The 13,188-nt window shown below is 43.3% G+C and overlaps 1 long non-coding RNA gene across 3 annotated transcripts in view; it reads right to left on the reverse strand.

Moving 5' to 3' along the window:
- The window catches only part of LOC110351129 (uncharacterized), a 46,034-nt gene extending 32,846 nt beyond the window's left edge, over positions 1-13,188 (reverse strand). For 2 of the 3 annotated variants that reach the window (XR_015438862.1, XR_015438861.1), the window contains exons 1-3: positions 13,103-13,188; positions 9,235-9,347; positions 1,651-1,732 (exon numbers count right to left, since the gene is read on the reverse strand). This is a non-coding gene — a long non-coding RNA (uncharacterized LOC110351129). The remainder of the gene's footprint in view (positions 1-1,650; positions 1,733-9,234; positions 9,348-13,102) is intronic. The other variant, XR_015438863.1, reaches the window with a different exon arrangement.

The following is a 13,188-nucleotide window of genomic DNA, read 5'->3' on the forward strand; positions in this document are numbered from 1 at the left end:
AATTAACTAAACTGTATCTAATACAAGGCACAAAGACCAAAACAGAAAATAAAAGCACCTAAAGAAATAGACTCTGAGGGAATAAGAAACTATGAATAATATTCTCAGAAATATAACTGAAAATAGAGTACCGATATAATAAGAAAAATATTTTTAAAAGAGCAAAAAGATCTGTTAGAACATTTAAAAATAATAACAGAAGTTTAAAATAAAAGGATTAGAAGATAAAATTGAGGAAAACATCACAAAATAAACAAAAAGGCAAAGAGGAAAATAGTATAGAAATGATAAGTAAATCAGAGAATCTGTCTAGTTTATCCAGAATCTAAATGATAGGCATTCCAGAATATGCAAACAATGAACAGAAAACTTCAAAGAAATCATACAATAAATTTATATAACTTATAAGCTTCCAGATAGATAAAACAAGTTTCTTATAAAAATTAAGGAGAATGGCTGTCAGCAGACCTAGAAGGGAACCAGTTTGAAGCAGCTCAGAAGGCTCCAATGGAGATTTCTGCAAGAAGATTAGAGCCAGGAATTTAGCTCAGTGGCACTGCACCTGCCTCACAAGTGCAAGGTCCTGAGTTCAATCCCCAGTACTGCAAAAAAAAAAAAAAAAGAAGAAGAAGAAGAAAAAGATTAAACTGATATAACACTTTGTATATTTGAAAGTGTTGAGAGGAGAGTCCATAAATGAGGAGAATTCGTAGTTAGTTAATAATAAACATGCAAAAGACCAAACAAAGAACAAAAATCAATAATTATTAATGCCCAGAAAAAGAAAATATCATTCAGGAAAGGGAAAGTAATTTATCTTACATGGATCCTCCAGGGCTGGAGTAAATACTGTTTACATATAAAACATGGACATTGACAATTGATCTAACCAAAATTCAAATTTAACCAAACAGTGAGGGGAGGAGAACTGGAGTAGGAAAGAGAGCTTTATGTCCACCTTTACTGCAAGGAAGTGATCAGAACCCTTACCACTGAATGATCAAGAGGCACTGAGGCACACATGATGGCTAGAGATTGTGGGGTAAATGCCAGCAGAACCAGCTGAAGGAGTCAAAAATTCCTGCCTTGGGGAATCGGGGTATGAGAGCAGGACAACTAGAGAACAGTTCTTTTTCAAACCAAGCCTTGCTAAACTGAGTCTTTAAACTGCAGATACATATAAACTTTAATTTCAAAAATAAATGAAAAGAATGGACATCCTATGGTGACTCTGGGGAATAACATAAACATCACCAAGTTCCTACCTCTCGAACTTTTTCAATCTTATAACACAACCTGTGACAACTCCTGTGATGGCATGGAGCCTATCATCCTTCTGGGGGAGAGGCATCTCTTCTTATAGTCCCCACCCCGTGAAACCACAGGACCTGGGCTTCAACTGTGAGTATGAGTCCAGCTTCGAGCACAACACCAGCTGGTTTGATCCAGAGAAGACGTCTAACATTTCATGCACAAAAAGGAAGCCCACATATGGGCTTCATCCCACGTAGTTGGTAGCTGACGGAAAGACAGAGGGAGCAGCTCCCTCCGTGCAGTGGTCTAGTTTGATTTCCAGGAGCACACTTTCCTCTCCAGTTGACTCTTAGCTTCCTCCTAGCGTTTTGTAAAAAATCATGTCAAGTTCCATACCTTGGTGCCACCCAATGTTAAGCTGAATCACAGAGCTCTGGAGGCTATTTTGAGTCTCATTAGCTTCCTGACTTTTTTCTCTCTGAGGGGAAAGGAAGAGAAAGAGGAGGGTGGTGTTTGTAGGCTACACAGTATGGTAACAGGGATAATTCAGACAGGTTAGAACAGGTTCTCAAACACTGCAGGCAGATCATGATCAGGCTAATTTGGTCAGCACAAGCATTGGTCCTGAGCTGTCAAGAATGAGCTATTACCAGTCCCCAGTCCGAGTACAGGCTCCATGGGCCAGGCCATGGGCTGGGTTCCAGGTTCACAGCACCTTGGGCAGGGCCCATCATAGAGTAACAATATAACAAATATGTGTTGAATTAACTCATTCTATTTCTATTATATTATAATAGGCATCTACACAGAAATCAAAAGAGATTCCTTTTTTCTTTTTCTTTTTTTCCAGTTCTTTGGTCAACTTGTGTAGGGAATAAAAATTAAAAATAGACTACCATATGATCTAGCAATCACACTATCGGGTACATAGCCAAAGAAAATAAAATCCACAGGTCAAAGAAATATCTGCACTCCCATGTTCATTGCAACATTATTCACAATAGCCAAGATGTAGAATTAACCTAAGTATCCATCAACAGACAAAGAAAATGTAGTGTATATGTACGTAATGAAATACTACTTGGCCCTAAAAAGGAAGTCCTTTCATTTTCAATCACATAAATGAACCTGGAGGACATTATGCTAAGTGCAATAAGCCAGACACAGAAAGATAAACACTGCATGATCTCATTTATATGCTGAATCTTTGTTTTCAATTTTAAACATTATTAAATTCGGGACACATAAAATTATTCTCTCAAACTGCAATGTTTCTTATGAAAAAATAAAACAAAATTTTATAACAAAAAGAATAACAATAGTTAATACACTATCTATTGTCATCTTCAAAGTAGTTACTCAGAGTACAAGACATCAACAAAAAAGATTTTTCTCTCACAACAAACAGATATGAACACAAAACTTTCTTTTCAGTGAACTAAGATGTATGTGGAATCTTAAAAAGCTGAGTTTATAGAAGCACAGAGTAGAAGAGTGGTTACCAGGGACTAGGATAGACAGGTATTGGCCAAAGGATACAAAATTTCAGTTAGACAGGAGGAATGAATCCAACTGTATGGTGAGATGAACATAGTTAATTACAATGTATTATATTGTTGAAAATCACTGAGGGTAGATTTTAAGTGTTCTCACCACAAAAAATGATAAATATAAGAGGTTATATATAGTGAGCCATTCTACAATGTATAAGTAATGTGTTGTATTCCATAAATATATATAATTTTGGACAATTAAAATAAATAAGCTTTTTCACACCCTTGCCACCATGTTGTGAATATACCTCCTCTCTATTCACTTCTGCCATGATGAACTGTGGTGCAACAGGCCCACAAGTAACAGGACCAAGACACCCTGCGCTGGAAACCTCTGAATCCATAAGCTACAATAAGCCTTCCTTTTTTTCTTTCAATACTTGGGATTGTACCCAAGCCCTTTGCATTGAGCTACAGACACATCTTTTTTTTCTTATTTTCAGACAGAATCTTGCTAAATCATTAAGTTGCCCAGCACAGGCTTGAATTTGTGGTCCTCCTGCCTTAGCCTCCCAGAGTCCTTTGATTACAAGCATGTACCACCATGCCCAGATGTCTTTTCTCATAAAAAAAAAAAAATGCACAGTTCAGAGTTTTCATAATCATTTTACTTATTTTATACTGAGTCAAGTGAAGATCTTCAGAAGCCTTACACACTGACTACCTTATGTTACCCTTTCTTCTGTTTCTGTAATTAAAACAAAAGCAGAATCACTATCCTATAAAATACATGAGAGGAATTCTACTAAAATTCAAAATTTGACTATGAGGATAATTTTTACTTAAATATCAAATATTGAAGTCTTCTAAATAAAAAACTTTGCCCTGCAAGTGTCTTAAGTGCATGTTTAGTCTGCTTAGAGCTTTCTATATGGCCTGTTGCCTCTGGAACCCTCTAGGGCCCAGAAGAAAAACCTAAAAATAGCCACCAACCTTCTCAACCACTTTGACACTATAAGATCAGGAAAAACAGGATGGAGAAGAAAAGAACCAAGGAGATAAAAGAAGAAAAGGCCATTTGTTTATTTGGGGTTTTTTCGTTTTGTTTTGTTTTGGATTTTTTTTGGTGCCAGGGATCGAACTTGGGTCCTTGCGCTTGCGCAGCAGGTGGCGAAACCATTGAGCTAAATCCCCGGCCCTGTTTATTTGTTTTTAAGGAAGAAAAGATGGAAGGGAAGATAAACAAAACCAGTAGGCAAAGGCTTTAAATGAAGGCCCTCACTCTAGTACCTGCTCTGGAAACCATTTTTAAATGGTAGCCCCCAAATGACATTTGTATTTTTCCCTAAAGTCTCAATGGCTTTCTATGCTAATATAAACAGACAGTATCTTTTAAGTCTTTCTGACACAGTAAAATGATAAAAGAAGAGTGCCTAATGTGTTTACTACTCTTCTTAGTTTTATTAAATATGCTTCTTGGTATTCCAGGGCCGGGGATTTAGCTCTGTGGCACCACACCTGCCTAGCAAGCCCAAGGTCCCGAGTTCAAGCCCCAGTACCCCCAAAAAAACTGCTTCTTGGTATTCCACAGGCAAATGCAAAGAGGGAAAATATTTTAAAATTTTTATATTCCATGCTACTTTAAGAAACTTATAAAATTTTTTGATTAGACAGCACTTTTATTTTTTCACTGTCAAGATCTAGGAATGATTAGCTATAGATGGTTATCCATAGCAGCATTCACTCTTGGGTTGGAAAGAGGTATCATCTCACCCAACCATGTATCTGACCCTGACCCACACACACCTAGCCTAATTCACCAGTGTCTCTGCTGGGATCGTCAGATGGGGACTCACAGCTTCGTTCACTCTTTGAACCACGGTGAACACCCAGGCCTTCTTTCTTGTGTGGAGCCCAACTGTTTTCTCTGTATGATTTTTACCTCCTACCTAGTTATACTCTTAGACCCCATAACAAGAGTAAGACTTCTTCCATATAAAAATCCTTCTGATTTCACCCCTAAAGACATGAGTTCATTTTCTTCTACAGGAGCAAACATGGCATAGAGGAAAGAGCACAGCTATCATGCCAGACCATCCTGAGTTAAGTCGTTGGGTCCTGTGATTTGTTTGTTGTGTGACTTTGGATGAGTTCTTTAACCTTTCTAATATCCCATTTGTAAAATATATATTATAATAGATATACTTCACTGAAGTATATAAAACATCTTAGAAGGGGCAGGCAGCAATCTTAATATAGGAACACTCCAGGGCTGGGGATTTAGCTCAGTGGTTCCGGTGCCTGCCGCGCAAGCGCAAGGTCCCGAGTTCGATCTCCGGTACCAAAAACAAACAAACAAAAGTATAGGAACACTCTATACATTTTAAAATTCTACCTACATGAGGCTTTTATGTGGTCTTCGCTGTGAATGTGGAGTGTTGAGACAAACACATCTCACTTTTATGGGAGTGGGGTGTGGTTCAACAATAATCAAGAACAACTCATCACTGAGTTTCAAATATTAAATATTTATTCCTCTAACGTGATCACCAAATACTTTACTGTTATTTACCATAAATAGGTGGTCCTCCCTATCTGAGTTTTCCATTTATGAATCTAAACTAGTGTAGATCAAAAATATTTGGGAAAAATAGCATCTAAACTGAACACGAACAGATTTTTTTCCTTGTCATTTTCTCTAAACAACACAGTATAATTATTTACATAGTGAATACATTATACTAGGTATTATAAGTAATTTAAAGATGACTTAGGATGTATATAGGTTATATGTAAATACTATTGCATCTTTTATAACAGAATTGGTTTTCACAGATTTCAATGTACTCAAGGGATCCTGGAACCAATCCATTGATACTAGTGGCTGACTGTATTAACCAAATTATTTGTAGATCTCATTTTTTGCACTAGAACAAAAAGGTTGCATAGATTTTATTTTCAAACTAGGCTACTTGTTCTTACAGGCCACCTGTCAGTGTGCAGATTCTAGTTCTATCTCAATTTAGTCCATGTTACACAGTGATGTCCAAGCTATGAATTGAATGTGTTCCCCCAAAATCTATATATTAAAGTCCTAATCCTCAAGTGATGGCATTCGGAGGCGGGCTCTTTGGGAAATCATTAGTCATGAGGATGGGCCCTCGTGAATTGTATTAACGCCTGTATAAGAGGAGACATGAGAGAGGCCATCTCTCCCTCTCTTGACCACGTGAGGCCAACATGCAAAGGCAGCCATCTGTGAACCACAGAGGGCTCTCACCAGACATGAAACCTGCTGGCATCTTGAGTTTCAACTCCCTGGCCTCCAGAACTGTGAGGAATTAATGCTGACTGTTTGAGCCACTCAGTCTTTGCTATGTGTCACAGCAATCCAGCTAAGTATGTGTGTGTAGAGGGGTGAAAACAGTCATGGATAGATTACAAAATGGGATGCAACGTTTATACTACCTTCAAGGAAATAAGAATTGAAAAATTCTGACTCAAGCTATTATCCATATTCCAATATGGGCACTTTGGTAGGGGGGGAGTACAATATAAATTTCTCAATCTGCTCAAGTAATCAGAATTATGCAGAGACACTGTGAAAAACATAGATACCTGGGTCCCTAGAACTATATCATATGCTCCAGGCAGAGCATCTCTAAGAACTCTGCCCAGCTCACATTCTAGAATTCCACGTATCTAACAGCGATAACATAAAGCAGTTGAGTCAATAATGTGGAAGCCCTTTTTGAAATGGAAAGACCCTCCTGTGAAAAATCAAGAAATAGCAGCGCTCCCATCATTGACCTAACAGCTTTAGTAAAAGTGACAGGACCATCCTACACAATGCCAGAAGCAATGGAAAAACACTACAGGCAAAGCAGTCAGAAAGTAAAAGAAAAGTGTAGTGGGAAGTCAGCAACCAAAGACTTGACTGTAGTCTGCGTTCTAATCATTTCACCAGAGCAATCTGATGGGCAATTCGTGTCTCGAAGTTAAACAAGCTCATAGTTACAAGTATTTGCAAGTCAGAAGGACAGAAAAATGAAGCTCTGACAGGGGAGAACAGGAGACCTGTTCACCACCCTCTCATCTTGGATCCCAGCCAGAGCTGGGGTAGGCGTGGGTGCCTGGCACTACCTTGTCCAGCTCACAGCTCCTGTCTCCTACTGAGCTGAGTCCCCTCAAACCACGAGAGATCTGGTAAGCAGAAACAAGACTATTTAGTCTAGCAACATGTTCCCCCACCTCCCACCTGCCCTGCCATTTACTTTTACACTTATGAACTGTTGGTGTTTTTATTTTTTTATAGGGGTATGGAGGTCATGTTTCTGCCACAGGGTTTTAGAAGCCTGAATGCTAGAAATCCAGGCAATAAATAGCACAGCAATAACCTCTTCCAGTTCTACTTTAAGGAAGTGGTTTTTTTTTTCTCTTCTCTCTTTCTTCTTTCCTTCCTCCTTCCTTCCTTTCTTTCTGTGATGGAGTCTTGCTATTTTGCCACAGGCTAGCCTTGAACTCCGTGGCAAGCAATCCTCCTGCCTCAACCTCCTGAGTATCTGGGATTACAGGTGTAATCTGTTTTGTACAACTATTATTTCAAAACCAAAATAGAGCCAGGTATGGTAGCACATGCTTGTAATTCCAGCACTCTAGAGGCTGAGGTAGGAAGATCACAGTGAGTTCAAGGCCAGCCTGAACTACATAGTGAGACCTTGTCTCAAAAAATTAAAAAAATAAGCCAAAACGAATATCAAATACAAGACATGCTAATGCCTATACACATCCTCACACAGTGTCACTGCTAGCTGCTTCAGAGATCTCCTGGTCCAACCCTCACATTTTATCAAAAGAAACGAGGAGTCAGAGAAGGGAAATTTCCAATTCAAAATCTCAACTTTGATTGTTGGGGAACCTAGTTTATGACCCCTAATGTGCTTTTTACTCTCTGCCATGTTGCCTCTTGGGAAATTAACTACTGAGTTACTGAGTTCTAGAAACTAATTTTGCTATTTGGAGCCTCTATTGGCGATTTGTTCATTGTCTAATTGGCATTTTGTTTTTTCCTTCAGTGAAATTCTTCCCAGTTTGTTAAACTGGTTTCATTGTTTACAGGTATTTGGTTATAAATTCAGATAGGCAATAAGGGAAGACCTTCAGCTCACCTATTCTAGAGGTTTCTAACCAGGGATCCATGAATCGCTGGTTGAACTTCAAGAATTTGGCAAAAATTTTGACTGCAGAGAGGGTTAGAGAAAGTTTTCCCAAAAGTAAATTACCATCTAGTTCTACTTTCTCAAGTTATTGGAGAAACTGAGGCACCAGGAAGCGAATAGACTTGCCAAGGTCACACAGAAGAGAAGGGGACCCGGCTCTCCAATCTCTTTGTGCATATGCCAGGTTCATTCTCAACACCCGGGAGGCCAGTGGTTCTGACCAGTGATTCCACTTCTGTCACCTAAATCTCACAACCTAATCTTTCTACTAAAAAAAGAATCCACTGAAGGTGCATCCAGGGCTCCACACAATGCAGAACCCAGAACGCCGTGCCCTGAGTGGCTCCCAGCAGTAAATCAGGGTCACCACCTTGGAGTTCTGTCAAAGGCAGAGCTTATACTTGGAGGGTCTCCGTCTCCCCCAGGAGGCGCTCAGCTGAGTGCTGCAGCATGGTGCTCAATCACTGCCCTAGGTGGATTAGTAAGTGATGTCACTGGCATCTTCCTCAGTCCTGTCAGAGCTGTGTACAGCAAGGAACTCATCTTCCTGGAGAAATGGGCTCATTTGGAGGTTACAAAAGAATAAAGACAGATTTTTGTGTGTGTGTGTGGTACCGGGGATCGAACTCAGGACCTTGTGCTTTTGAGGCAGGCTCGGTGCCACTCAGCTAAATCCCCTGCCCTAAAGACAGATTTTTAAGAAAATGTAATAAAACTTAGTACTGTATGCACTTAATTATCCAGTAGATAAAGGTACCTCCCTTATATGGTTGACGTCTAACTTCAGAGCAATAACAGACAGGCTGCTTTAAATTCTGTTTAGAAGGTAGGACAGAACTCAAATCTATGAATAAACACTCCTTATCAGCAGAGCATGCTGACTGTAATCTCAGCTGAGGCAGGTGGATCCCTTGAGTTCAAAGCCAGCCTGGGCTAGTAGTGAGACCCTGTCTAAAAGCAAACAAACACAAAAACCCAACTCTATCTTTGTGACTAGGCAGTTTTTATACATCATGGGGTCTTTAACTTGAAATTAATTCTTGGTCAAAAAAAGTAACACAGGATATTAAACAGCTCATGCAGTTTTAAAAATTATTGATTTTATATAAAATTTCCTAGGATCCTTGCTGTGGTAAGAGAATTCAAGATTATTATATTTCTAATTATCTGATATCACAGCAAGATGATAAAGCACAATGACTAAGAATGACAAATCAACAAACAATGGCCAATAAAATGTCTGTGGAGATTCTGAGAATGTTGCTTACCTTCAGCAGAGGCAAATGGGCGACTTGGGTCGAGGAGAGGAAAAAGAGTTTTCACCGAAAATCTTTTAGTTCTCTCGAATTTGCATCATGTATTAACTAAAACCCAGATAAACCTTGAATTAAAAAAAGAAAAAAGTGTCAAAAATATATTATTTACACATGTAATTAACTAGCAGAGTAACAGTGATGGAGGATAGGTGTTGACCAAATTGCCCTTCTGTGTTATTCAACTTTTAAGCATGAATTAATTTGACAAATATAAAACCGATTACCAACTTATCTTACAGGTACAGGAACTGAGACCCAAGGCAGGGGGAGACTCCAGCCTCCCAAGGGGCAGGACAGAGACACCAGCTCAGGTCACTGCGTCTCAGGCCAGAACATTCCTTCATATGGACAGCACCTCTGCAGGAGCTAAATGCCTACTGATTATTGTTATTGTTGTTGTTGTTGTTGTTGTTGTCATTAAGACATTTTTAGAATATCTGAATAAAATCGACCTCTCCTCATTCTGATCTGTCCTAATAACTGTACCCTTTTTTTATTCATTCAATTACAAGCAAATTGACAGGAGACATTTATATGAGGCAGCTTAAATCCCAGCTAATGGAGTGCCTAATGACTAATTGATCAGATCCCAACCCAGAGAGCAGCTCTGAGTGGCCTAAAGGAATTTATGCAATTAGTTTAGGTTTGGTAGAAATTGAGTGCATATGAAAGTAAGCTTTTTATGGTCTTGATTTATGAGGGTTGGACATTAACTATATCTGCCAAGAGGTGAGCTGCCTAGCAAAGGGGGGGGGGCGTTCCTGTCGAGGGCAGAGATGCCGGCTGGGGTTTGAGTAGGGGTGATCTGTCTTGGGGGTAGGAGGAAAAAAGTGGAGGAAAGAGAAGGTGAGCTTGGGGGTGGGTTTCCGGCCAGAGGTTTTGTAATTCTAATTTTTCCCAGGATAAATACATGGAATTTGTCTGTGTGAAACCTTAGAAATAAAAATCTTTTAAATATTAGGGGAGAAAGAGGGAGGGAGAGCGCCCCCGGGCTGGGCTGAACTGCTGAGGGGCGGAGAACCTCGGGTAGTCGGAGCCCAGCTCCCCAAGGGGCCTGGAGCAGCGCTCGGGCTTTTCCGGGAGCACCGGGGTCTCGACCCCACACGGGCCTCCGGTCGGCCGTCCGGGGAAGCCCCTTACGGAAGCGCCGGCGAACCCCCCCCCCCCCCGGGAGCCGAGGGAGCCTGGCTGGTGCGGAAGCGCCGTCGCGGGGCGGAGGGAAACCTGACCCGATCGGAAAGAGCGATCGAAGCGGAGCCGCCTTCGCCCGCAGGGTCCTCACGGGCTCCGCCCCCGCGGGCTGGGGGAGGGGCGCCACCGTGGGGTGGGGTGGGGTGGGGTCCACGTGGCCCTCGCACGATCGGGTCACGGTTTCGAGCCTGTGAGTTTGGAGGGTGGAGTAGAAGGGTGGAGTGAGACACCAGCGAACAGACACCGAGCAGAAACCGGACTGGAGAGGCCGGGCCGGAAGAGAGGAGCGGAGTCCCAGACGACCAGGACCGCGAGCCCTGGCTGGGTCTATCTTGAGCACTGGAGAGGTGAAGAAATAAGATTTTTTTTTTTCCAGATCGCTTCACCAAACTGCCAAATTCATGCCTTGTCCTGGGCACGTTGCACAAACCTTTTTCGCCTCCATATACTCATCTGTAAAATGGGATTTTAAATGGTACATACTTAAGATGTTGCTTAGGCCTGAACAAACGAACGCTGACTAAGCGCTTGGAACACTATCTGGCACACAGGAAGCCCTGCATGCAGTTCAGACCTCATTATTCAGTTATGGAGCAACCCTCACTGGCGCGCTCACACCTACGCGCGTGGCAGTTTAACTGGGGAGGAGCTATTTTAAGTAAAGGGGGCCAGCCAAGTCCCTGCCCTCTCATTTGGTACAGAGGATCTTTTAGCCGTTCTGGCCTAGGGCTTAGGCCTTCGGGCGCTGAGGCCAAAAGGTGGGAGCAGGGAGAGAGGTGGGATCAGAGACCCCAGGCCACTCCTCCTTTTCCCAATGGGAGCCCTCCTCCTCTGGGACCGCAGACCGTGCCGGTTGTGGGCATTTGCCTGCCCGCCCGAGAGGAAGTCCCGAGTTCAAGGAGCCGCCAGCTGGGGCCGAGCTTGTCAATGGGAACTATGCATATTCTCACCAAGGTGAGAGAGAAAATTGCACCGTCCTCTCCACAGCCAGGCCACACGTGGTGCGAAGTGGCTTCTTTTATACTTTCCATCTCAGTGATGACCAGGCAGCAGGCTGATAGCACCGCTACCCACATTTCATGGACGAACAGACTTGGGCTCATAGAGGAAAAAGTCCACCTGATTTCACTTCTGAGTATGAGGACTATTTTAAAAAGCATTAGATAGCCATTACTGTCCGCCACGGGTCAGGCCCTGGCCTTACGTGATTTCATTTAATCATCAGAGCAATCCTGAGTCTTTTTCTCCAGTTTCAAATATAAGGGCACCAAGGTCACTGGACTAAGAGAGCAGTTAGTCTGCCCCGATTCTATCCATTCCTGAGCCAGAGCTGTGGTCAACTCAGCAAGAAGGCAAAAGAGCCCAAGCAGGCCCAAGAGAGGGCCAGACACACAGGCTCAGGCAGAGTCACCCTCTGGTTCTTCTCCCAGAAGCACCACTTCTGTACCCATCCGTGACAGCTATCGAGTGAGGCGCAGCCTCTTCTGTTTGAGCAGGACACTGGCTGCCTTTGAATGGAAGCTCGTAGTGTAGACCACCAGTACCGGAGCGCTCCTCCCAGGAAGGCTGCCCATCCCTTATGGTCTCTGTTCTTTCCTACAATACCTAAAATCCAAGGACAGTTGAGCTTCTATTTTACAAAACAAAACTTATTCATGCATCCATTCAACAAATAACTGTTTTTCTGTACTCTGGGCCAGGCTCTGAGCTGTGCACTGGGCATGAAGCAGAGAACCAAACTGACTACCTGAGGCACAGAAAAAGGAAGCCACTCATCCAGAGGTCATAGGCTCAGGAGCCCAGGACTCCTACTGCCGGAGCTCTGCTGGTGTGTGCACGGGCTCAGCCAGGCGGTGAGGTGAGGGGCCCTCCACCTGGTCCCCAGAGGACTCACACTCTCAGTCTCACCTGCACAGGCCCGATGCAGCTCTCTACACAACCCGAACGCTGGCCTGGAAACAGGTTAAAGAGACTCCCACTTGGGTCTTAGGCGGTAAATGTTGCCAGCTGGCGGGATCTGAGGAAGGAAAACCTGCCGCGGGTGCTCTTTGAATATATCCTCAGTTAGGCTTCAGAATCAAGTTTTAGTTTTACATCCGTCAGCAGAGGCTCAGGGAGGTGATGTGACTTAACCGCGGTCACATGGTTAGGAAGTGGCCCTCTGGGGATGCAGGCTAGGACTGTGTGAACCCCAGGCCTGCTGGCACCACCTCCCCCAAGAGAGGTCTGTGCCTCCCCCGGACGAGTGTCAGAGGCGACTGCACGATCCCGGGGAAACCACATCTCCCTTTGCTTCCTGAGCGAGCCGAAAGAGAGAGGCTGCGGCGCCGGCCGGGCGCACTCAGGGGGAAGGGCGAGGCTGGGGCGCCTGGAGGACAGGGCCGCAGCCGCCGCCTGCAGGTACGGGCCGGTCAGGGTGCTCCGCGCCGCCGGCGGTCCTCGGCGCCTGAAGGGGGAGACTCAGAGTTGCTGTCAGGCGACTCCTCTTGGCCCCCTCAAAAGTCTCTCAAACTTTTGCGGTCAATTTTTTTCTTTAAATTTTAAAAATAAATAACAGCTGGGAACTTTTCGAAAAGGGGGCGGTGGGTAACGGATTCTTTCCCTGGCTAGAAAACCCGAAGGTTCTTACCTGCTGGAAACCTAGCAGCCCACAAAGGCGCGTCCTTCTGGAGCGCTTCACTTGGGCGCGCGCGGGACGCTCGCGGCCGCCTGCTC

The sequence above is a fragment of the Heterocephalus glaber genome, unplaced genomic scaffold, assembly GCF_053883595.1.
Source record: "Heterocephalus glaber isolate CG9 unplaced genomic scaffold, H.glaber_assembly_v1.0 deba00001463, whole genome shotgun sequence".
Classification (NCBI taxonomy): Eukaryota; Metazoa; Chordata; class Mammalia; order Rodentia; family Bathyergidae; genus Heterocephalus; species Heterocephalus glaber.